General features: G+C 40.7%; 2 protein-coding genes across 6 annotated transcripts in view; one reads left to right on the top strand and one right to left on the bottom strand.

Moving 5' to 3' along the window:
* Positions 1-22031, bottom strand: part of GABPA (GA binding protein transcription factor subunit alpha) — a gene marked incomplete in the record, with an annotated part of 677711 nt that extends 655680 nt beyond the window's left edge. The window contains 1 exon segment of the mRNA XM_044071362.1: positions 21954-22031.
* Positions 21990-27645, top strand: part of ATP5PF (ATP synthase peripheral stalk subunit F6) — a 108780-nt gene continuing 103124 nt past the window's right edge. The window contains exon 1 of one of the 5 annotated variants that reach the window (XM_044071365.1): positions 21990-22103. The gene's annotated coding sequence lies outside the window, so the exon portion shown is untranslated. The other 4 variants (XM_044071364.1, XM_044071366.1, XM_044071363.1 and 1 more) reach the window with 4 other exon arrangements.

The following is a 27645-nucleotide window of genomic DNA, read 5'->3' as shown; positions in this document are numbered from 1 at the left end:
GCATTTGAGTTTATGAATTCCGGGAACTTTTGGGCTAGGGTGTTTGGGCTTGAGTAGTGTTCCTAGTCTATATTGGGGTAATTGAAGTCACCTAGTATGATGGTGTTTGGTGATACATTTATCCCCTCTAGTGTTTTCAGAAGGCCATGTGAGGTTCCTGAGTTTGTGAGGGTGGCCTGTAACATGCTACAATTTGCAGAGCAGTCTTGCCTATGGTTAATTGCACCTGGATGGTCTCCGATGCATCGTGCGTTGCCACCAGTCTTGAGGTGTGGGTGTCCTTGATGAATATGGATACCCCCCCTCCTTTCTTGGTATTGTCCGGATTTTGGGGCCGGAACGCATGATACGAGGTAAAACCTGATAGCGCTGGGGTGCTCTCAGGAGCCTTGAACCAGGTTTCTGTCACAGCACAGACATCGATGTTCTCCATACTGAGAAGGGCCTCGAGTGCGTGCATTTTGAGATTTAGACTTCTGGCATTGAGCAGCATTACCCTTAATTTTTTTCCTTTTTTGTGTTCTAGGGCGGTAGGTTTAGAATTTGAGCCTTGCCTAAAAAAGGCACTATGGGGGTGGCAAGAGCCTTTGCCGATATCCGGAATCCCAGGGGTGACAGGTGCAAGCCGTCCCTTGCGAAGCAGCGTGGCTTGTCCCGCATGTCATCCCAGGCAGACAGACACTGGATCCCCTTTGAATGACACCAGTGTTTAAGCCAATTGTTAAAGCTGATCTTATCTCTGTTGGTGGTGTTGTATTTGGTCTTAAGGGCTGTGACTGCTTTGCAAACTGATTTTGTGGTTTATGTGTTGCTTGTGGGGTGTCTTGAGGTAGCAGTTGTTTGCAGTTACTTGCCACTTACTGGGAGAGCAAACACTGCAATGGACACTTTAGCAGAGAATTTGAACAAAGATGAAAGTCTGTCAGGAAAAAAAAAAATAAAAAAAATAATCAGGATTTATGAGGCATATTTAATTCTGATCAGATTTTCAGTGACAACAGCTTCCATGGCAGATTACATATTGGCTCCCTTTAAAGCATACAGCCAGAACAGAAAAGACTGCTAATTAACATTAACGTCACACAAGGAACATGTGTGTCTTCATGAAGTCAGCCCTAAACTCAATTTTCAGGGAAAAAGCATCAGAAACACCAATGTGCATTAAAATAAAATCAGGGCACAGCAAATTTCACACACTAAAAATGAAGCAGCAAGTTAGGCACACAAGTGCTTAGTGACACGACCACTACTGCATACATTCACTAAAGCATTTTCTGGCTTGTTAAACTTGATTTCTGCATAAGTAGCTGTATTTAGAGCACAACCAAAAGCTGTATACTGAATTTCCTGTTTGCACTTAATTTTAAAATCGTTTTTTTCTCAAAACTTGCATATTTTCTGTCTTTGACCTAGCACTCTTGTGTGGGGTCATTTACTGCACTGTTATAACTTGATATTACTTGTGAACCTCTGCTATCTCTGAAAAAACAAAAACAAAAAAAAATCTTGCTTTTTTCCCACTTTTCTGAGATTTTAAAAAGTTCAAGTTACAGGCTTGCTGTTCTTAAACTGTTTTGTAAGTTTCCGTGAGGCTATTTTTGCTTGGGCTAAGGGAAAGTCTCTCTGTTGATCAGTGGCAGTGATAAACACTGAGCTGCTTCCCTGCCCCCCCCCCCCTGTGGGAGTGGTTACTGACTTGAAACTGTAGTTTTGTTGGCCGTTTTGGGTCAATTCCTGGCTCTTTCCAGCCCCTGCTATCAAGCACGCTTTAGCACGGAGTTGCCACTAGAGCAGAGGGCAGCGCCGGTTTAACAGGGTTAAACTTTTTCTGGCTCCATAAGGTCTGTTCTTCATTTTTTCCCTTAGAACTGCTCTACTAGTAATCTAAACAGTATATCCCTTAACTAAAAAACGCAGCACTTGTTCCTAAAAGCTTTTACTTGTCTTAAAAGCATCTTCTTTTCAGGTTTAGCACTTCTGTATTATACACAGTCCATCACTAGCAACCCCCCCCCCCCAGGAGTACCCACTTCCTTACTAAGTCCTCTCTTATTCAGTTACACCCCTAACTTCTAAATTTCTCTAGCATGTCGAAGGGCCAGATGCTGGCGTCCTCTCCTGTCCAGTTGGTGAATTTGGGAATATTGAGGCAATGTTACAATTGCCTCATGTACACCGACAACCCTCTCCTCCTCCCACATAACACAAATACTTGCGAGAGATGCAGCTATTTAGCCAAACTGGAGGCTGAGCTCTCTCAACTCAGGACTGGCAAGACCAGACAGGAGGAGAAGGCAACTACACCCACCACAAAAATCAGTCTCACATAAAGCTATCACAACAATGAATCAAACACAAACACACAAAGTCATACACGGAGGATATGAGCAAAAATTTACCTAAACAGCAGAGGCCTCCAAAGCAGACATCCAAGCAACTGCCACCTCATGACACACCACAGGCAACACATAAACCACAAAATCAGTGTGCAAAGCAGTCACAGCCCTTAAGGCCAAATACAACACCAAACATACTTGTCATAGGTGACTCCATAGTCAGACACACTGACGTCCCTCTCACCAGGCTGAACAAGGAGTGGGTCACAGTAAGCTGCCTATCGGGCACTAGAATCCACCACATAACACAAGCACTCGGGTCACTCCACAGCAAGTACAAATATGACAGTCATTGTCCATGCTGGTGTGAACGACCTGAGACGTACCTCCCTGGACTACATGAAGAGAGACAGAGGAGCTCTCTGATTATGTAGCCGAGGCAGGTATGACCCTGAGCAGTATCCTTCCTTCACCAAGAATGATGCCACAACATAGAGACAAGATGATCAGCTTTAACAATTGGCTTAATTTCTGGTGTCATTCAAAGGGGATCCAGTGTCTGTCTGCCTGGGATGACATGCTTGACAAGCCACGCTGCTTCGCAAGGGACGGCTTGCACCTGTCACCCCTGGGATTCCGGATATTGGCTAAGGCTCTTGCCACCCCTATAGTGCTTTTTTTAGGCAAGGCTCAAATTCTAAACCTGCCACCCTAGAAAACAAAAATGGGAAGAAACTAAGGGTAATGCTGCTCAATGCCAGAAGTCTAAATCTCAAAATGCACACTCTCGAGGCCCTTCTCAGTATGGAGAACATCGATGTCTGTGCTGTGACTGAAACCTGGTTCAAGGCTCCTGAGAGCACCCAGGCACTATCAGGTTTTACCTCATATCATGCGTTCCAGCCCCAAAACCCGAACCACACCACAAAAGGAGGGGGTGTATCCATATTCATCACGGATACCCACACCTCCAGGTTGGTGGCAACGCATGAAGCATCGGAAACCATCCAGGTGCAATTAACCATAGGCAAAACTGCTCTACAATTTGTAGCATGCTACAGGCCACCCTCTCAAACTCAGGAACCCCACACAGCCTTCCTGAAGACACTGGAGGGTATAAATGCATCTCCAAACACCATTATATTGGGCGACTTCAACTACCCGAATATAGACTGGGAACATTACTCAAGCCCCAACTTTCTAGCCCAAAGGTTCCTGGAGTTCATAAATTCAAATGCCATGGAACAACTGGTCACCGTTCCCACAAGAGGGGAAAATATACTAGATCTCATCATCACAAACATGGGGACAAAATGCTCCACACCGGAAGTATATCCCTCATTGGTGAGATCAGATCACAAACTTATCTTACTGGAAATCCACATCCCGCCCCCACCCCAAACAAAAAAGACCACAATGAAGAACTTCTCTAAAGCAAACTTCACACTACTCAAGACTGGTGTGGTATCCTTCAAGGCCCCCAAGCCAGTGGAAACCACAACCCAAGCTGCGGAAGCCCTTACAAATGCCTTCTACGAACACCTCCAGGACTGCATGGATCAGGCAATCCCTAATAAAACCAAGACTCTTTCCACCAAGGGCAAATGTCCAGTCTGGTGGACCCCAGCCATAAACAAACTTTACAATAAGAGGAGAAAGCTATTACATGATAGAGCAAAATCCATAAAAGAGAAGACACCCTTGATCATTATTAGTAAAAAAAATATGAGCACTCATAAAATCATCCAAGGCCAATTTTGAGAAAAATTGCAACAGATTCAAAAGACAATCATAAGGCCTTCTTCAGCTATGTTAGAAACCTGGGTGGAAACTCCCAGATATATGCAGAATTAGCCCAAAATGATACAAAAACATCACTGAACCCACAGACATTGCCAACATACTGGCAGACAGGTTCAGTGCAAACTTCACCCCCCCCCCCCAAAAGGAGAGATAACTATCCCAGCGGAGTGTAGCCTCCCAGACATCTCTAATGCGCAGGTGAAAGCTGCTCTCTCTAAAGCTAAAAACACAGCATCAATGGGACCGGATGGTGTCCCCGGCTGTGTGCTACACGAACTCAACGAGGAACTAAACCCGCATATAAGGCAGCTGTTTAATCTTAGCCTTACCACAGGATACGTGCCCAAGGAGTGGCGTACGGCAACTGTGGTCCCACTCCACAAAGGCGGTACCTCTAGGGACCCTGGAAATTACCGCCCCATAAGCTTAACAAGCCTGGTCTGCAAAGCTATGGAGAGGATCATAATGGAACTCATAGGGGACCTGCAGACATTGGACCCGACCCAGTTTGGCTTTGTCAAGGGCAGATCATGCCTTTTGAACTTGGTCGACTTCTTCGAAACAGTCACCAAGGCCATTGATGAGGGAAAGGCAGTCCATACAGCCTACCTTGACCTTGCAAAAGCTTTCGACACAATACCCCACTCGGGTATTATAGAGAAACTTACCAGCTTAAATGTAAACCCATATGTCACAAGATGGGTTGCAAACAGGCTAAAGGACAGAACCCACAGGGTTAGAGTTGCTGGCGCCATGTCAGACTCCAAGCCGGTCACAAGTGGTGTCCCACAGGGCTCAGTCCTTGGCCCCCTGTTGTTCGGCATCTACTTCTCAGAAGTACAGGCAAACATAGGAGAACTATGGCTGACAAAGTTTGCAGATGACTGCAAACTGGGCACCATACAAGTACATCGGACACAGATATCCTTCAGAGGGGTTTCACGGAAACTGATAACTGGTGCCAGAGCCATGGCCTGAAGTTAAATGCCAAAAAATGTATAGTCATACCCTTCGGGAAAAACAAGGTAACCCCAAGCTACCATATAGGTGGCAATCCATTAAGCACAGAAGAGGTTATCAGGAACCTAGGGACCCAGGTTGACAGTGGCCTTTCTTTTGACACTCACATTGCTAACGTGGTTAGAAAGACCTTCTACATTGCCCACCTGATCATGAAGAGATTCACATCCAGATCAAGGGAGGTCATTGTTCCCCTGCACTCTTCACTTATCAGACCAATGATAGAGTACAATGCCCCATTCGGGATGTATCTCACCAGACACCTGCAGCAATTGGAGAGACCCCAAAAGTTCCTCACCAAAAGGATAAAGGGACTCCAAAATCTGTCATATGCTGCCAGACTGAAGAAACTCCAGCTCTATTCAGTCGCATACCGCCTGCTCAGAGGTGACTGTGCCTGACATACAAGGCCATGTCCAATCCGGAATTAATGGACATGCTCCGCCTCAAAAAATCCAAATCTACCAGATCCACTAGAGCAAGTGACTTGAACCTTAGCACGGATATAAATAGGACATGCTGGAGGGATAGATTTGTAACCCAGAGACTCCCTATGCTGTGGAATAAAATCCCAGTCCATGTGAGGCAGAGCACCTCGCTGGCTCTGTTCAAGAGAAATCTTGACCGGTGGATGGGAGATCATAGGTTTACCCCAGGAATCATCTCTGTGTCACTGCTGGACAGAGGCACAACAAACTAATGGGCACAGTATTTTTTTTAACATAAGGGGTGGCGTAAGCCACAGAACTTTGGGCTAGGTTTATAAATGCCTTAGGGCAGATAGGTTCATAGGTTTATACTAGGCTATGTATGACCGTATTAAATGGGCTGCACATCAGACAATCTAAAGTAGAATTAAAGACTGAGCACAGGAAGGCAAAATATCCTGTGATCTATAAGAATGCAACATGACTATCTGCCAAAAAGCCAGTTTCATATGTAGATATCTTTGTAGACGAATCTATCAAGCCATCTACAACTAATAATGCATTGCAAACATGCACACCATTTATGGAGAAAATGGTTAGTTAGCTGTATCTGTAAACTTAGTCACAGCAAGGCAGAAAAAGCATTCAGAATGGGTACACCTAACATGAGGACGGATAGGCTTAAGCGACAACAAAAAATAATAGGACAAGGCGATGAGGATACTAAAACAGAAGCAGTTTCAGTTAAATGGCAAAACAGTGGTGCTTTTCAACGACCAGCAACATGAATTAACTAGCTCTGGACATTAGTGTCAGTATTCTAGATAAAAGGCCAGAAGTAGGAGTCATCTCAAGAATAAATTCATTACAATTTTAATGAACATGACCCTTGGTGGGGAAGCTGAAATTGCATCTACAATATGGACAGGCCGCAGAAACATTTGTACTTCAGGAAACAAAGACCCCGAAATATATTTCTACTTTGAAACAGACTGCTTAGAATGGAGGGATCTGCCTGAAGTACAAGACCTAAACACAGGCCAGCTGCTGCTAAATCATTGCTCCCCTTCACCCCATAGTACAATAAGACATCTGATGTGGACTTGCATAATGCTGAACCTGACACTAGGTATCTTCATAATTAAGTACATGATTCAGTGCTGGAAGCTAAATTTTTGGATAACCATTAATAATCAATCAGTGACAACGGTGAAGAATTCAGCAACTGAAAAGGAGATATGTATGCCACAGAACATCAAAACTGAAACTGAGTGGCAGCATATAGTTTTGAGAAAGACAATTGATAGCATTTTAGAAGTAAAAGACTGTAGATATGAATGGGAAAAATTGATTTAAGGTTTGAAAGCAAAGCAAAAAATAAAAATTAATCATGAAAACTATACAGGTCAATAGCTCATATTAGCTTCTGTTAGGGGTACCTTAATCAACCTTCTGTCTTGACAAGTTGCCTGCTCTAACACAGACAAGGGTGACCATGGCCGTAAGAGAAAATAGTTCAAAATTACTTGCATTAGGAAGAGAAACTATTGAGACAGCGTGTACAAAATTCAAAGAGCACCATGGAAGCAACTTTGTACCAAAATTAAAGTTCTAAAAAATATTAGGAAAGGGTCGACTCTACAGAGTGGGAAGAGCAGTCACAGATTTGGATGGAGATGTGGTACTTAAGACATGTAGTGCAACTGCATAAAGACAAATCATCCTAGTTACATAACGCCAAGACCAAAGACGGTCACTACATCAATAAAAATGACAATGATGAGGCAAGAAACTGTCAAAAGGATAAAAGAAAAGGGGAACAAAAAAAGAAATTAATTCCAGAGAAGGGGAGAACCGGGTGCTGGTAGAGTGGCTAGTCTCAGTTTAGGTCAAACCACTAAGGATTTGTGGACAGAGAAAAACAGTGCAACATACAGATGACAGTCTGCAATGATGGTAGAGCTGATTACAGCTCCGACTCAAACATGGACCAAAATATGATCCTGACTTGACAATTTTCACTCAACAAACCAGAATTATCTACAACGATGGAAAGAGAACATTGTGAAGAAATTGATAACACTAGCTAAAAAAAAAAAAAAAAAAATCTTTGAGTGTGCTCCTTCAAATTTAACATCCAAATAATGCTGCATCACTTGGGGGGGGGGGGGGGGGGAGACTTTGCAGAAAACCGCTTCAAAAAGATTCACCCATATGTACACCAAAATCAGACTGCTCCTGTCCCTCCTTGAAGTTGCACATCTTTTAAAAGTCTATGCGCATGCATTCATAAATAAGTTTACAGCTGGTCTGAAAGGGTGGCACTTAAAGTACATTTAAAACTGAAGTGTTAAAAGGTTGTTCGCCACACTATCATCCAAAGAGTTTTAAAATAACTACATTACATAAACTTTATACCAGAAGCTACAACTGCTGGTCAGGAGAATTTTAACACACTTAATTTTTGCAAATGTTACAGCCTGCACAGTAAAAGCCTATATAGCAAAGCCAGGATACGTCAGATGACCGATGCCTTCCTACTCTAAAATGAAGCACTGTAACATCGTGAATGGGGTAGAGGAATGGGACAAATGAAGGTTAGGAAGTGGCTCCTTTCCCTGTCAAAACATTGTTTAAAGATCCTCAGAGCTACAAAACACACAAAAAAAAAATAGCTTCTAGTGAAAGTTATGATTACCAACATGTAGCTTATACAAACTAGTTAGATTTTTCTACATACTTCCAAGTTGTAAATTAGAAACTGTGTTGCCATTTCTGCTTAACTACTGACCAAACTATTGTGGATGACACTTCCTAAAAGGCTAACACGTTCAGGCCCTTATCAGACAAAATTTGCAAAAGTTCTGGAAATAAAAAAACTCTGCTATTGACTCACAATTGGTGAGTAGTAAATTTGAACAAGAAATGAAGTCAACTGCAGAATTATACAAATAAGTCTGGAACCTACAAGTCTTGACTTAAGAACCAGAGTATAAAAAATTTCCAATTTGCACGAGTCATTTATACAGAAAAGTGGTGAATTGTAGAATTAAAATTTGACCTTCCACTCAAAAGCATCCACAGTTTCCGTTGGGAAACTAGTTTAAGCAAAGTATTCTTCAAAACTACTTCAAAATACCACAAAAATGCAGCACTATCCAGCAAGTGTGTCATTGCAAATTGAGGCCACTTACCTGCACCACTGTTGTATACGCTGAAAAAAAATCAACTGAGACCAAGCAACAGATTTGAAACTACTTTATTATCTGTATAGACAGTTGCCCAAGACTGAGCAGTAACCGTCCTATGTACAAGCACACTCAGCTCGCTTTTACGGAGCTAAATGCGGAGTTCAATAAACCACATTACCTCCTTTCTTAGATTTAAGTTGACTCACTGCAGTACTATTTACCTCATTAAAGCCCAGAGAATCTATACAGGAGACAGTTTCTGTAGTATTAGAAAAAGAAATGGGAAAAGGTCATAACAATGCATAGCTTCAGAATCACTGCCATTACTAGTTCCAATCAAGTCACATCTGCAACATTCAAAATTCTTGCACTGATTCTTGGTTCAAGTGATTTACTATTCTTGACAAGGACTTCCTGTGAAGAGTCTTGGATACAAGCAGGACTGGAATATAACTCACATCCTTCACTTTGCACAAAGACAGTCACAGTCCAAATAAATGCACAATCTGGTTTCACCCCCATCGATCGTAGGAAAGTGCCAAACTCCTCCCATGAACTAACTCCCCTCCCTCTCCACTGCACCCTTCCGACACCCAACTGACCCAGCTTTTCCACCTAAAGCAACATCATACAATGGACTGGAACTTTTTTTTATTTTTAAGCAACCCAAAACCTACTAAATTATCCAAGCACAAGGGAAAGGGAAGTCAACTACTTCTACTGGTGATACAGTATCATGACACACTGCCCTTTTCGGTAGACCTCTCCAATTGGGTCCCTAGTCTCCTCTGGCAAGGTAAGTGCCCCGCAACCTCATCGCCCCCCCCCCCCCCTGAAGAGGTGCTCAAGCAATGCCTCTTCAGTATTCTTCCTAAGATGGTTTTTCTAGCATCCAGTGCTGCTACAAGAACTCAAGTCTTCTGAGATGTAATTAGACCTACATCCCTCCAAGCTATAGAACCAAAGTACTTAACTAACATTTGGGCTGCACTAATGAAATACATTTCAGTATTCATAACTGAATGTTCCTGACAAATTGTGTTATACTTTCAGATAGACCACCAGCAAGAAAGTCATTTTTCAAAATGACAAGCGTTAGCTGTACAAGATGTCAGGCACGTGGAAAATTTCAAGCCATTTTAAAAATGCATCCATCCCTATTATAAAATTTAATCTGAAAGAGGTCTGAAAAAGTTGATATGCAACATTTTCCCAAAGCCCATCTAGAAATTTCCATGCTTTCCTTCCCAAACAGATGGAATAGAATATTTTAAACACAAACTGAGCCTAGTGTCAAATTCTTTGGTTGAGCTTATGCCTTGCCTTCTATGTAGTGTTTTCATTTCAACAGCATTGAGATCTGTACAGAGTTCTTCCAAAAAAGCTTTTCTTAAAGAGAGCACCCCATTCAGACACATCCTTTTCCCCACTAAATGCATGAACCTTCCAAAACATTTTCGCACCCGCATAAGCATTCACTGTTGCCAAGTCTGGCCAGCCCTCCATTATGAAAGTTAATACCGGTGAAAGTTAATACCGGTGACAGTTCAGTGCAGTTTATGGAAGCTTTGCTAGGAAATCTGTTTTAACAGGAATCCCCTGCAGTGGGCCTCAATATTTCACACATCCTGTAACTCTAGCATTATACACGAGTAAAAGAACTCCACAGGACAGCAGCACTGTGGGTCAACATTAATGGTCATCTCAGACTCCTTGCTGCTACCATGTTACAGATGGTCTATTTTCAATCCAAGAGGTACTGGCAGAATTTTTTACTCCAAAGAATTAAAGAAAGGTTTTTCCCCGAACACTTACTCAGCAATAGAAAAGCCTTAATGAATAACCAAAGGGTCTTTTCATCAGTGCACATGTAACCATAAACTAAAGAGCAGCAACAAACTGGTGATACCAATAGCTCTAACAACCTCTCTGCAGAGCAACATACATTTTCCGTCCAGGGCACGTACCATGTACTTGTGAATGAACTGTTGTTTTGCAATCACTGCAACACTATTGTTTCTAAAATGCTTATTTTGTCTTTCCAGTTAATCATGCAAATATACAACACTCACTTTCAAATTCTTGAATAATGTTTTCTGTTCTCTGAAAAAGCCGTTCCTAAGCTCATGTTCAATGGAAACCCTTTACACACAAGACACTTTAAGATGACCATGTAATAACAGCTTACTCTACGTCGGTTTTCTAAAACAATGTTCCACCCTTCAACATAGCCATCAGCCCCTTCCACTTTATGAGCAGTCAAGATCAACAAACCACCACAAAGATGTAGGACATGACGCTGTTTTAGAAGAGGAGCAGCAGCTGTCCAACTGAAGTACTTCCCCCAACTACCATTTCTTTCCAGTCTTTCAAGCTCCTTACTCTGTCCTGTAAATGTCAATGGTTTACTTTCCTGCCTCACGAAATTCGTGGCTTTAGCATTTTCCAGTTTTCCTTGCATGTCACTCAATACTTTCATGCAAATCAAGCACATACTTAAATAAATTTGCATGAGAGACTGACTCAAAAACTGCTCAGTTTAACATCGAAATTTTGCAGCCAGTTCCTCCTATACAAAGCTGAACTTTCATAATGTACTACAACTGAAGACAAATTTCTGTTTTTTTGCGGCACACTGCCACAATTATTTCACCCAACACAAAATGTCCTATGTATGTTTTATTTTGATCTTCACAGCACTGTTATGAAAGCACTACTTAGCAATGAGTGAAACATCTGTTCAGACATTGTATACTGTTGTTCTTTTAAATTGCTATGTAATCTCCCATATCAAACATAAAACTGATGATCAGTGTTCTTTCCCAGTTAACTAAAAATAAAATATAAAAACTCTTACCATGCTCATCTTTCAAAATGTGTATTTTTTGCAGCAAATTTTACTTCCAAGAATGTACTTTACGGTAGCATGATAATTCTGCATGCCAGATTTTTCCTCAACTGTGGCAATGAACCACCTTATACTTGCAGACTCTTCTTTCGACTGCTCCCGTTAGGGGTCGCCACAGCAGATCACCTGTTTCCATTTCTTCCTGTCCTCTGCATCGTGCTCTGTCACACCAACCGCCTGCAAGTCCCCTCTCACCACATCCATAAACCTCATCTTAGGCTCTCCTCTTTTCCTGTTACTGGCAGCTTCATCCTTAGCATCTTTTTTCCCCAATATACTCTTCATCCCTCCTCAGCACATGTCCAAACCAACGTAATCTTGCCTCTCTGGCTTTATCTCCAAACCTTCCAACCTGGGCTGACCTTCTAATATACTTATTCCTAATCCTGTTCATCCTCATCACACCCAGTGCAAATCTTAACATCTTCAACTCTGCCACGTCAAGCTCTGACTGCTGCCACTGTCTCCAACCCGTATAACATAGCTGGTCTCACTACCCTCTTGTAGGCCTTCCCTTTCACTCTTACTGGTACTCATCTGTCACAAATCACTCCCGACACTTCTCCACCCACTCCATCCTGCCTGTACTCTTCGTCACCTCTCTTCCACACTCACCATTACTCTGAACTGTTGATCCCAAGTAGTTAAACCCATTCACCTTCGCCACCTCTACTCTCTGCATCCTCACCATTCCTCTGTCCTCCTCTCATTCACACACATATATTCTGTCTCAGTCCTGCTGACCTTCATTCCTCTTCTCTCTAGAGAGATTATCTCCACCTCTCCAGGGTCTCCTCCACCTGTTCCCTACACTCACTACTGATCACAATGTCATCTGCAAACATCATAGTCCACGGGGACTCCTGTCTGATCTCGTCTGTCAACCTGTCCATCACCATTGCAAATAAGAATGGACTCGTGGAGCAAATTTTATGGTTAACGGTGATAAATTTGTTACCCTCTGCAGTAAGTAGCTGTACCTCACATTTGTGCACATAACAGCTTTGCAAACATGAAGCACAGGTTGGTTATTTGCAATGACCAAAATAAATTGCTGAAATAACCAGCTACCCAATCCTTCAATATCTGCCAATCTGTTCACATAGTACTTGCTCTCAATCCAAAACCTAACATTGCATTATACAATTAAGCCTCCAAATGCAATGCTTAATATCTTTTTGAAAATACCAGCTACATACTACTTTAACATTAATGATATGGTCACATAGGGTTTAGCTTAAGTTTTACTATTGAACCTGGCTCCAAAGTAATCTGCATGTGGACTTCTACAGTGCACTTCTCCAAAGGATGACTTGCAAAAATCAGAAATATGTTAATTCTTCACAGATGAAGCAGACATTCTCTTCACTTCTTTCCAATCTAAATATTCAACAGGTAATTCACAAAGACCCCAAGTAACCACTTTCAATTATTCATTTTTTTTTTTAAAGGGCAGACAAATCACTATTTCCAGTGCATGTATTCACACAGAAGTGTGTGTGCTCACTTATGGGCTACAACACACACTGCTCAATGCACCATAGTCTTCAACAAGTTCATCTGCCCTGGTTAGCATTCCTTCTCCACTGGTCAGATAAAATGGAATCATTAAGCTACCAGGGTAATTTTTAGATATTCCAAACTGAAGTGACATACAGACAGAGATAAAAAAAAAAAAAAAAAAAAAAAAAAACAAGTTATGGATGCTCAATATGACATGGAGCTTGTGAAAAGAAGAATGCAAGATTTGAAGGACTACAGTCTGGCATCAACAGTGCTCACCACATCAACATTTTTCCAAGCTGGCAATCTCATCCCTTCATTGCCCTGGAACAGTCCAGTTCAATTTATTTTTGGCCAAGTGAAAAGCTAGAAAACTAGAGCTTTCCAATCAAGAACCTGAAAGAAGGCTAAGGGGTTTGGGAGGGTTTCACATAATGGGCAAGGTCGTTGCCTCACAAATACAAGACACAGGGCTTGACTCAAATATCTAGTTATTGGCTAGGCTTGTAAAAGTCTAAAGACCGACATGGAAGGAGGACAAAATATGCCATGCAGTCACAGCTTCTCAAAGATCCAGTGTCTCTAGCTACCCATAAAGCGTTTGTACCAAACACTGAAAAAAAATATATATGGCTACGTGGCCTAAGAGACATAATCCCCAGCAAATCTTTAAAAAAAGGCATGGGATTTCCACAGCCCCAAAGACTACCTGCATCTAGATGTCAATTACAACTTCTAACTTATTCTTCAAAGGTTTAAAAGGAGGACCAAGTAACTGCTACACAGATGTCACTGAGGTAAGGCAAGGGAAATATAGACCACCATACTGGAATGCTCATTGGGATAGCCCATACCTTTCTATCAAAGTACCAACGGTGTAGATAAACCTTTACCAACATGCTTTCCTTCTCATCCACAGTAAAAAAAAAAAAAAAACACACACACACACACTGTTCTCTTGGGCTGAAATACTAAAGAACAAAAAAACAGGGAGAGGTACACAGTGGTTGAAGTTGGACACAGTAGTGGCTTTCACCAAAATTCATATGCTCCACAAAATTTTCTAGTTAGGTTTCTGAGAAACCTGGATAAGAAGTAAAAAAAAAATGGGCCTCTAAAGGAACTGAGCTATATGAAAATAAAAATGTAGCCATTTGTGGCACAGCAACCAAGAGAAGAAAAGAACATAATCCCGATTACTGGAACATGACTGGCTAAGGCAGGCAATCAAAATCACAGACTTTCAAATGTCTTGTTTTTGCTAAGAATCTGGACATTGGGGGGGAAGGCAGAAAGCATACAAAACAGCAACTACATCCCTCCAACAGCTTTGAGAAAGAATTTAAAAAATTAAGAAACAATTGCAATAGGCTGGCACTGGTTTGGAACATGAACGGGTCAAAACTGGGTTACTCACACAAAAATCACTTCAGCTACTAATGACTTAATTAACCATTCATGAAAGAAATTTTTCTCTTTAGTCTCCCAGAGTGAAATAAGCATGCTTGAAACAATATTTACCAGACAGTAAAATGAGCAACCCCAAAATGTAGACTATTAGAATACAAGCAAGAAAACAAAGTGCCACTGCCACCTTGCACAGTGGCTAAGGAAGGTCATCTGCTTGATGTATACATAGAACCACCATCCGTCTGTACAGAGATGAAGCCCATGGCAATCCAATGGTCCAGAGCCTGTACAGTTAACAGTGCTTTAAACTTCCAGTACAACGAAGTGGAGCTCTCTCTCCAACCCATAACAAAAATCACGGATTTTATATCTGTTCACGTGTATCCCCCCCCCCCCCCCGAAGGGTAACTGGTAGTCACAATAATGATGGGCACGCATTCCAAAAGTATGTCCTATCAAACTGTGAAGGCACAGCCACCAAGACAGAAAACAACTATAACTTCTGAATACCTTCATCTGCCAGTCCATCTTGAAGTATTAATGGAGTACTCGCATATGAGATCTTGCATAAACCACCAAACAGGACAATCACTAAATATGAATTTTCTCTGGCATAGAAACTAGGACTGCTCAAGTGGGAATTGCAACAGAATAGTGGGTTGCAAGTCCTCCATTCTCTCTAGAAGTAAAAACCACCCAATGAGTGTTACTACCTAGGAAACACACAAGGAAAAAGCTGACCACCTGACACACAAGATTTTAAAAATTTGAGCAAGATTCCTCGGGAATGGAAGAATTAAAGAAATTATCCACTTTCAGAATGATTGTCTCCCTGCTGTAGGCCACAGGAAATCAGCGGTCAGTGAAAGAAAACAAACAGTTTCCAGCAATCTAAGCACAACTGCCAATTAAATTTTGTTTATGAAGGCCCTGAACAATAGGTCTTTAAAGCAGACAAACTAGAGAGGTCCTGAACTGGAAAAATGATGACACCTACATTGAAGCTTCTCAAAAAACATCCAATTTTGATGTTCATATAGGCACCCTATAAAAAAAAAAACACAAAACACATCTAGTCTCAACCTGCTGGAGAGAAAAAAGCCTGAAAGGCTCTGCTACAGAAAGACTGCTTGGGGTTAAACGTGTCGAGGTTGATCCTGTCTTGACACCATCAGGATGTTCATTCCAGAGTAAAAAAACAAACAGTTCAGCCACTTGGTGGTGGTGGAGGGTGACGAGCCTGCTCTGATGAGCAGTTGCAGTGCTTTCCATGCTGCTTTCTTCTGGCAAGAGAAGGGAAGTGCAACGGTTTTTTTTTTTATATATATATATATATATATATATATATATATATATATATAAATACAAATAAAGAGGAAGCCTCTGGCCTTCACCTCACTTACAAATGCATCTTTCAGCACAGCAAACCAAAGTGATGCATACATGGAAAACACCCCCTGAATACGCCCTGTTAAAAGCAGTCTAAGAATCAGCACTGCTGCCCACCACCTCCAGAGTTGCTGATATTCACTACAGAACTGCCGAAGCCCCAGTCTCTGTTACAATGACCTTAAGAGGACACTAGCTGGTGAAGAAAATTGCCTACACTCACACAGTACACTGTAAACGGTGGCATTTCACATCTGCCAAACAGAAGACACTTGGCAGCCTTCACGATCTCACCCACTTCTTGCATAAAACCCAGAGAAAGGCATCAACAAAGATTACTCACATCATCAAAGAAGTCAGTCTCCAACAAAAGTGCTGGGGAACATACGGAAACCATAACCATCTCAGTGTTGAACTGTTCCTGAGCTCACTGTCCCAACTGCCCATTCACAAACACCACCACTCAGAAGTCAAAATATGGAACCCATGTAAGACAGTTTGTATTCTTCACTTTGTCTTTTGAGAACAGTAAGCCTGGTCCAGACTTCCTACCAGAGAAACAAGCCACCCGAGCTTGAGGAGTTCCTGTACCTTTTTAAAAGCACAAGTGATGTCTGGCTTGGGTACTTCAGCTTAAACCAACTGGTTAAGGTGGAAGATAACTGAAAATTGTCCCTGGTGTGGATGTCAGGGTCTGAATTCTCCAAGTTAGGCATTTAAAATTATTCTTAACTGGAGCAAGTGGGACCACCCAAAACGACTCTTAGTACCCAACAAGATTATTGCAGTCTCCTTTGGTAAGAGATAGCATCCATGGACTAACTCCACCCCTACTGCTGCAGCTTCAGAACCTTCCAGAAATGGGATCACTGGGATGAAGGACTGAATACAAGAAGTACAGCAGAGCCTTAACCTCTATTAAAGTAGAGAATAAGACAGGGTTTCTAACATTAGTCTGCACTGCCCTAATTTTTTAACAAAATGTCACTTTACTGACAAATTAGGAGATGCAGCAAATTAGTACAATAGATCTTTTTCAGAACATATTTACAGACATCAGTATGAATTTTGCTTTGTTGAGAATACTGTGGTAGAACAATTCTACGCTCCAGTAGTAGGACTAATAATACCTACAACTATTTCTCCCTAGCCAATTATTTGTGTCAAGAACTTTAAACATTAGACCAAGGGCAGCCACTGACCACAGAGCAGTCAGTGCCCTCAAGACACATCAGTGCACCACTTTTTTAATTCGTCCAGGGAAGCTTAAGGATATCCTCCATATCCTTGATTTTTTTCCCACTCAAGCCATTAGGGTTTTAATAAAGCATAAGATACAAAACCCTACAATGAGCACATAAAATTAAAAAAGCTTAATGGCTTGATTGACACATATCCTTAGGCGATTACCGGCTTTAATCATTATGTGGCAAACAAGTCTCTTATTAAAGTACAAACTGAGACCATGTGTACCCTGCTATTGTTCACTTGTGCATCATCTCACCATTCTGCAAGGGGGTGGGGGGGCTGAGGCTACACAGCAATGAGCTTTCAGGATTTGGATTTGCAGAAGGTACTCTGAAAAAGTTTCAATTAATTTTTAAGGTTCAGGAGATGCAGCAAGGTGCATCTGATACAGCTAGTAATCATAACATGCAAATGTTAACTATGTCCAGACTGCAGAAGCAAATATTTATGGTATCCTTACAGACTTTCATATTAGTTTTGTGTTGCTCCCTACTCGTGCTTGTTTTCTGTGTGCCAAACTATGTAAATTTAAACACATCAAGTGACCGTGCAATCAAATGTGCTTTGTTGCGATTCAAATGTGCCTTGTGTTTAATGACCACAGCAGTGTTGGTAGCTGCATGTTCTACTCCTGCATCACTAGTTAGAGCAATTTGCCAATAATGACACTGCAGTGCAGCACGATGGTTAGTGGAGCCACCAAACTCCCGAAGTGCTGCCTTCAGATAAAATGTTAAACCAAGGTCCCATATGCCTGAACTGGTGGCTGTAAAGGATCTCATGGCACTTACTGAGAGAGGGACCACAAAACAGTCTTTTTCCATAATAAAAAAAACACCCCACGTCAAATTTCTCCTAAAAATAAATACCACATCTTGGACCTACACTGGTCCTTTGAATTACAGATAAAAGTACATTACTGGTAAACTAACCTTAAGGAATCCACTCTTCTCAACCAGAACTGGAAAACCTTAACGATAAACTGGTAAATAACCACATTTCTACTGAAACTGCCCTGCCAGAACACGATCTTACTTAAATAGTTAAACATACTCATAAAATTTCATCTTCCCTTCTAATCCTTTCTTCCCAAATCTCAGCAATCACTAATTAGTACTTGCAGTGAGATCTACAAATAAAAAGGAAAAAAAAAAGGCTGTATTGCTTAGCTCAAGAGCAAAATTGGACACCTTCACTTCTGGCTCTTCAAAATGGATATTTTACAGGGGGGGGTAGTTACTTAAAGAACTCCAATAACACCCCCCCCCCCACGATTGTGTGTAAATCTGCTGTGCAGGTCCAATGCCACTGTATCAATTCTAAATTCTTGGAGCCCAAACTGGCCTGATGGGGCATGCTAAACTGACAAATTTTGTTTTACAGTTAGATCATATTCACACATAATGCAAATCTATGCTCACAGACTGAAAACTACAATATTCAATTCATTTCAGGTTTACACCTACATGTACAAAATTAGCGCTGTAGCACATTTTTGCACAATGAACTTAAAAGTAACCTAATCAATTTTAAGGTTTTATCAGACATCACTTACACACTTCATGCCTTCCAGACTAGCCCTAAGAAGTAATAGATGACCAATATTAGAAAAAATATATATATAAGATTTCACAGTCACAATGGTGTTCCACAGATGTGTGGTGTTTAGTTGAAGATGTCTTAGAAGGCACACAAAACCCAATCAAGGTTAATCAACATCTCTTTAGGTAATAAACTGACATCATTGTAGAGGAGTCTTTTTTACTACCCTTAAACAAAAGGCCTTTCAGTCACAAAAAAAAAAAAAAAAAACAAAACTCCTCCTAAAGGATAAAAAATAGCTATGGTGTCAAATACTGCAGCCTGCCTACTACCATCCATGCTTTAGAAAAAAGTTCCTCCATCTCAAGTCCAAAGACTGAGGAGCTTCTTGAAACCAGAGTCCAGATGCAGATTAGCTTCACTCATGGTGTATTAAATTCCAAATGCTTTATACTACCAAATCAATACCAGATCACCCTCAATTGTTTCATAATGCATGCTTATGCTCCCCAACCTCAGAAAGAGGTTTTATAAGTCTCACTAGAAAGAAAAGCTAACCCATCCTCACTACAAAGAGGTCAGACCAATTTCGTTGTTGTTCTGGCAAAAAGTGTGAGAAGGAGAACCATTATCAAATCTTACAACAAACAGCTTCCTGTGCAGTACGCTGTACAGACCTAACATCTGACTTTTAGCTACTCAGACACCAGAGTAGGGAACAACATCAAGTTACTTGCATTGCGTGCTTTTTAGCTTATCTTGACAAACATCAAAAATTGGGTATCCTCTATAGGACATAGAAAGTTCTTTAGCCGCTCTGCTAGACAAACCCTTGCCTCAACATTTCTACCTTTTCTTTTATACAGTGTTCCTCTACTTACCAATATTCAATCCTCCCCAAAATCCAAGCTTGAGACCTGTTAACAATAAAATAGCCAAGTTTGCAACTAACGCAAAATACTCCTCCCATCGCTGTTCCTCCTAACTGGCTTGAACTCCTACATTACCTCACATACTTATAATTAACAACAGTACAAAGAAATTATCTTCAAACCATCACACTTCCCAGCCCTTATCTCTACACTTACTATCATCCAAACAGGCCTCTCAGATCAGAGAGCCAACTTCTCCTCAAAGTAGAAAAAACAAACCTCCCAGCTGGACAGATACTCTACTCTTTTTCAACTGCCAAACAGTTGAATGTCCTCCCACTTCCAATAAAGACTACAAGTAACGCCTCTTCTTTCAAAAAGTCCCTGCAGCAACACCCCTCCATTGTATGGCACTGCACATGGGCCAATTCTGCACCTTTCAAAACTCTATTACCCAGTGTACCACTAATATCACCTATATTGACTTACTCCAAACATATCTTCACAAAGTAGTATGCTTACTACATTCCTGAAGTTAAGTTACTGATATGTATACCTTGGTATATTCAATTGTGACTTCTGACCTGTGTATTCAACTCTCTCTCTTATACTGTACCATAATGAATGAAGTTGTTAATTTTGAGATTTTACCTGTATGCATTCAACCGATTTGTGTATTCAAATGTTGACTCATCTTTTGAATGCGCTTATTAACGTGGAGCTTTTCTCTCCGGGACTCCACTGAAAATGGGTTCACTTCGGCCCAATGGACCATCACAGTAAACAAATGCAAATAAACAAATAAATCTAGATTAATACATTTAGTGCCATAGAACATATTCGCTGATGGTCCAGTAGGGTATCACACTGGTTAACACCGCTGTCTCACACTGCTGGACTCATTAGATCATTTTTTTGGCTGGGGTGTCTTCTGTGCAGTCTGCATTTTCTCCCCTGATGATGTGCCATTTCTCCAGGTGCTCAAGTGTTCTCCTGTATATCAAGGACATGCCGAAAAAGTGAACTGGCGATCCTCTACATTACCCACAGGTGTTCATTTAGTGTGTGTGAGTGTATGCATTCTGCACTGGGCTAGCACCTCAACCCCAATTAGTTTCACTGGCTTGTGCTCGGGGACTGCAAAACATGATCAACCTAGTAATAATATCCACTGCCTTGATTCAGTAAAATGCACTTATAATAGCTAAATAACGCAATGCCTACAGCATCTACCCAACCTAATGTAGAAACAGTAAACAGCTTCCACCAAACCATAAAGAAGCCAGAAAAGAGAACATAACCCAGTGAAAACCAACCACCACAGTACTTAGTACCTCAGTATGAGGAAAGTGTGCTCTCTAGGTCGATAACAAATACTACACGCTAACCGTAAATGTAACAGCTATGATCAAACTGCATTACTACTCATATAGCGAAAACAGCAATAGAGGTGCCAATACCCCAGAATATAGCCCATACTTTATACTACATAACTTACAAACCGGAAAACAATCTATAATGCATTAGCTAAACAATACATTAAAGTAACGTAAAGCAATGTAAACTACCATTAAAATGCATTTACAACGTGTGTGGGTGGAGATCTACCACAGTCTGAACGCATTACCTCCAAATATGGTATAGACTAGTCACATATCTGAATCCCCACATAATACATCTAACCTTTTCTAACCCTATATTCAGCACATGGAACAGCTTACCAAGTCGTACCGATGACAAAATTTTACAAGCACCTTCCCCAGCCAGGTAAAGAAAACTAGCAAACCTACGTAGCAGTTCAGACAACGATGCAGATAAAAGCACCGCAATCAGAAGAGAACTTTAATCGCGTGCAGAGACAGCATATTCATGTACCATTCCATTCCACCTGACAAAAGTAGGTTTACAAAATGTTTAAAATACAGGAGGACTGTAGAAATAAAAATCAGCTAACTGTCCTCGATACTGTTTGAATGCCTATTCCAAACAGAAAGATGCACTCCCTCCACTGCCCCCACCCTTCTCAATAAAGGGCCTACAAAACCAACATTCTACAGAATACGTAGGTGGACATCTACAAGCATGCTACGTTATAATCTATCCATAATTGCTAAACACTTTATTATTCTAACAATGGGTCTCCTCCCCTAGAATATTTTCAGGGTTACTACTATCTTTCTAACCCCAAAGAGACTTTAAACGTGTGGGATAACAACATTATAACCACCTAACCTTACTACTCCAATGTCGCCCAGTAGCATACTGGACAGACCACTCGCCAAAACAAATATAGACACCCTTACCTCCCTTTTTTCAAATATTAGGACTACAAACGGAAATGAGAGCTTCAATGTGCTGGAGACAAAACGGAAACAAAACACTCCGACGGGGATCCCTGAAATACACCGGATATCAACAACTAATGAACTTCCTGTTCTTGCGTGTCCCGGAGGGTAATTTTATGCCAAAATGTTGTCCCAAACAGTAAAATACTATGTTTAAATATTTCATTCTTCACAATCGTTCAATATGTTGCGGTTACGTACCTCCTGAAATGCTGAAACAAAGGTCCTATGTGACCTCGACTTCTGCTCGTCGTCTGCGACTGCGATGCTTGTCGGAAAATTCTATCTGGGTGAATAGAAGAGCAGCTTTGTAGCGATTATAGCGAAGTTTTGTTCTCAGTCTAAAGAAATCTATATTGCACTTGAAATGATAGAGGCTTTGAGGGAAAAAAATACTGTCGGCGCAAACCACTGGGGGAAAACCCTAGTGAAAGAACAGAAGTACTACAACGCCCAGAATGCATTGCGTTAATTTTGTTAGTAAATTAAGATAGCTACCCCTCAAAGTAACAGTAAAACGGTAAACCTATGTACTTATTTCAATTCAGGTAACGCGTTAGCGGTTTAAAATGCTAGGTGTTGACTATGCAATATTTAAACAAAACTATGCCTTAATTTCATATGCCTACAACTCCCATAGTGCATCGGTATTGCAAACCTTGTTTTGTTTTAAAGTACTTGTTTCCTGGTTAATCGCTTATTATTTGTACGGATAGTTTGTAGGTAGAGAACTTGCAATTATTTTAAAAGTTTATTTTCAATATGATTTTTTAGTAGTGACCACTTAACCCAGAATGCACTGGGCGGTTGCCATTATTCTGGGAGACAGAAAATCTCGTCCCACAAGGTGACTGTTTCTGTTCTCGCAGCGTATGGAGTAAGTTATGTGAGAGTGTTTGCTTCTTAGATGTATATTGTTAAATATTATCTGTAAGTAAATTTGGTTGTGTACTGTAGAGGAGGTGGGCTAAATACGATAATTTATTCCCATTTCTTCCAAAGGATGTATAATACACTATTTCATCTTTCTGCCGTTGAATGTATGTGAGTGTAAGCTCAGCTGGTTGTGGTGGTGAAATTCCGGACTGGTGTGTATCTGCCAGGGAGGTTGTCAGTTTAGCTGATATGATGTTTTAATTCAAAGTAACGAGAGGTGAAGACTTAAATTCGAGAGGGCTAAGAGGATTGTATTTACGCCTGCTTTCTGAAGACTGTACTGTTATATGTGGTTATTTAACTGGTTGTGTTTTTCGTTGTGATACGGTTCATGAGGGTTGGGGCGAAACTCATGCTGGTGATCGTAGTGTATAGTTTAGTTGTGTACATTTAGTAATGGTGTAAGCAATTTTTTCTATACAGCATAAGTAGCTTGTGTTGGTAAATGTAACTATTGTGAGAGTTTAAAATGGCTTAGGTTGAGTACAGTCTGCTGTCTGTAGGACCACGGTGTTTCTGTGGTTACATGTGTTTGTGACCTAGATGATGGGTTGTTCCCCCTTGATATGATGGGGGGGGGGGGGGGTACTGAAAACCGTGTGTGGGGTAAGTAGGGGATTAGAAAACTTAAGTGCAGATATGATCGGGTTTTTATGTTGAAACGCAAGCATGAGATAGTTACTGATCTAGTAACTAGGTACCACTGACTGAGGCCAGGTGTAATGTAACTTGTTTGGTTTGCAAGGTCATTGCTGTGCAGGCTTCATACTTAAAAGGGCAACTTGTATGTCGAGCTCCTAGGTTATCGATAGCAGAATACATGGCTCTCAACCAATCTGGGACAAATCCAGAAATCAGGGACACTTCATGTAAACGTGTTTTTAACTTGAGCCATTGACTAAATAACAGAACATGAGTGAATGCACATTTTCTAATGTAAAACGTCTGTAACTGTAATTATTGTCATTATTTATTTATTAAGTGTATTTTGTCACATTTTCTTTAGAAGTCACCCTTTTTAAGTGAGACTAAGAGGGACAGAGCTAAACCTTTAGCCAAATTAAGGGATGCTGCAGCAAATCGGGGACATTTGAGAAGTATGGCACTAGAAATCAAAGAAGCTAGCTGTGCATTCTCTGGTAGTTTTTAAGCCCTTATGTTTTATGTACAAATAACCTATAGACGGGCCAGACAAAGATGTTCAGATATTTACCTTTTTGTTTTTGAGCATCATGTATGCTAAACCGGGGGTGAATGTACAGTTACACACCCAGTAGTCCAAATTATATTTGAATATAGTAAAAGTTTGAATATAGTAAAAGTAGTACTTTGCTTTATGTTAAGTGGAAGTTAGTTCCATAGAAAAGTTTGTTTTTTATTTTTTTAAATGCATACCTATCCCTCCAGCAAGTTCTATTTATTTTGTGTGTGGTGGGGGGGGGGGGGCTTGGAGATCCTTTAATGGGTGTTTATGGTATCATTTGACTTAGAATATTTAATAAGCCTGATTGCCTAGAGTTGAAGCTGTATATGCCAGGCAAAGGTCACCACTGAATAGACTGTATGGTAATATGAAGAGGGGCAAGGCATTAAGGTGGTATGCATAGTTTGTTATAATTTGAAAAGCACAGATTTTTCGCTACAGTCTAAATTTTTATTTATTTGCAGTGATTTCTTTTACCTCTATGTGTAAGTAAAAACACACCCCCTCCCCTTTTGGCTTCATTATGGTCTTTAACTTTCTCATGCTCACCTTTTATTAGGTTGTGAGCAGGTAACAAAAAAGAAAATTAAGTGAACTTATCTGTTTGTTTGGCTGTGTTAAAGTGTAAAGGTGAATGCCATAAGCATTTACCAGTATGCATTTTGGGTGGATGCAAAGAAACCAGAGTACCCAAAGAAAACCTTCACTAGGGTGGATAGAATGCTCAAACTCCACACAATGCCCACTGCTCAAGCTTGAACCTAATGCCCTGGAGCTGTAAAATGAGAGCTGCTGACCACTGAGCTGTTTGAGTTTGAATTTTGCGCAGTCATGTTTACTAGTTGGGGTTCATTTCTATTGTTAGTGGAAATAAATTCTTATTCCATGATTAGTGGAAATAAATTCTTATTCCATGATTAGTGGAAATAAATTGTTATTCCATGATTATAATAAAGCAGTGTAATATTCTCTTTTTGGCAGCTTGACACACAATACAACTTTTTGTTTGGTTGAGGCACACATGCTCAAAAGTGCACAGCTTCTCTCTGGCAGCTTGATCGAACCAAAAATTAAAATTTAGTTGAATGAGAAGGCAATGTACATCTTGGTAAATTTGCTCTTCCCTTATTTTCATCTTTCAATAACTGGGTTATCCGGTCTGTTAATAATTAATGCTCTTTTATAGAGAAAGAAACCCATATATGTGGCCATCGAGTCTCCTGTTGTATGACGTAATTGCTTCCTTTTTTTACAAATCCAGTTTTTGTTAATGATTTTAAATAAAAAGAAAATTAATAATGAAAAAAATAGTATTTAAAATGCTTGGTACATTCTTTCTTTGAATATTATTTGAAATAGTCGACGGACCAGCTAACTGTCTTACTTTAAAAGAGCAGGGACCAATCAAAGAAGTGCAGCATTCTTTCTACATCAAACTGTATTCTTTACTTGAGGTTCAGATTAATTGCTTATCGGGCAGCAATTAACATGCCTTGTTCCATTTGTTTTACGATTGAAAGCACATGAAATTCCTAAGCATGCATTTACTTCAAGTGATGAAGCTTTGAATAACCAGAGTATTCTTAGTTATCTGAGAATAAAAAAATTTTGCTTGTCAGCCCAGCTTAAATTAATAGTAAAAATATAATCTGATGGAAATAAATGCAGATAAGGCATCTGTATGTTAATGCCAGTTGTGACCTAGATGAACTTACATTTATTAAAATAAAAAAGTAATTAAACCATATTCACATCAAAGTTCACATTTATAAACCAACATCACTAATATTGTTCAGTACAATATAATCAAATATTATATAAATCCAACTCCTGCTTTCTGTTAAACGTCATTCCTCCTCTAGTACATAATTTCTGCATGTATTGATCCACAACTTCCATTTTTTTTCCATGTAATTTACTCCTTCCCTTTTTAAAAGATCCCTGTTCTTTTTATCTCTTGTTAAAATATTCACTGCTACAGGTATGGTTGGTTTAGACCAATTTCCGTTTGCTAGCAATTGCTTTCTTTGGCAGCCACCAAAATTTAAATTTAACAGGTTCTTACTATGTTTAGACAATTCAAATACTGTATCCCAACTAAAAAAAAAAATCATCAGTTAAACTCGTTTGCTCCCCCAGTATTCCTGGCGGAGTACTCTGTAGGGCATTTTTAAAATCTGCCAACTTCGCATGAAGCTTCGGAAACCATCCAGGTGCAGCTAACCATAGGCAAAACTGCTCTACAAATTGTAGCATGCTACAGGCCACCCTCTCAAACTCAGGAACCCCACACAGCCTTCCTGAAGACACTGGAGGGTATAAATGTATCTCCAAACTCCATCATATTGGGTGACTTCAACTACCCGAATATAGACTGGGAACATTACTCAAGCCCTAACTTTCTAGCCCAACGGTTCCTGGAGTTCATAAATTCAAATGCCATGGAACAGCTAGTCACTGTTCCCACGAGAGGAGAAAATATACTAGATCTCATTATCACAAACATGGGGACAAAATGCTCCACACCGGAAGTATATCCCTCATTGGTGAGATCTGATCATAAACTACTCTCATTGGAAATCCACATCCCGCCCCCACCCCAAACAAAAAAGACCACAGTGAAGAACTTCTCTAAAGCAAACTTCACACTACTCAAGACTGGTGTGGTATCCTTCAAGGCCCCTGAGCCAGTGGAAACCACAACCCAACCAAGCTGCGGAAGCCCTTACAAATGCCTTCTATGAACACCTCCAGGACTGCATGGATCAGGCAATCCCAAATAAAGGGCAAACGTCCAGTCTGGTGAACCCCAGCCATTAACAAACTTTACAATAAGAGGCGAAAGCTATTACATGATAGAACAAAATCCATAAAAGGGAAGTCACCCCTGATCATTATTAGTAAAAAAAAAAAATACGAACACTCATAAAATCAACTAAGGCCAATTTTGAGAGTAAAATTGCCATGGATTCAAAGGACAATCATAAGGCCTTTTTCAGCTATGTTAGGAACCTGGGTGGAAACTCCCACATATGCTCAGAATTAGTCCAAAATGATACAAAAATCACTGAACCCACAGACATTGCCAACATACTGGCAGACAGGTTCAGTGCAAACTTCACCTCCCGACCGCAAAGGAGAGATAACTATCCCAGCGGAGTGTAGCCTCCCAGACATCTCAAATGCGCAGGTGAAAGCTGCTCTCTAAAGCTAAAAACACAGCATCAATGGGACCGGATGGTGTCCCCGGCTGTGTGCTACACGAAGCTAAATGAGGAATTAAACCCACATAAGGCAGCTGTTTAATCTCAGCCTTACCACAGGATACGTGCCCAAGGAGTGGTGTACGGCAACTGTGGTCCCACTCCACAAAGGCGGTGCCTCTATGGACCCTGGTAATTACCGCCCCATAAGCTTAACAAGTCTAGTCTGCAAAGCTATGGAGAGGATCATAATGGAGCTCATAAACAAAGATATAGGGGACTTGCAGACATTGGACCCGACCCAATT

This window comes from Protopterus annectens, chromosome 5.part0, assembly GCF_019279795.1.
Source record: "Protopterus annectens isolate FY-2018-M chromosome 5.part0, PAN1.0, whole genome shotgun sequence".
NCBI classification, from domain to species: Eukaryota; Metazoa; Chordata; order Ceratodontiformes; family Protopteridae; genus Protopterus; species Protopterus annectens.
Note: the sequence above shows the minus strand (reverse complement) of the source record. Positions and strands in the feature narration are given on the sequence as shown.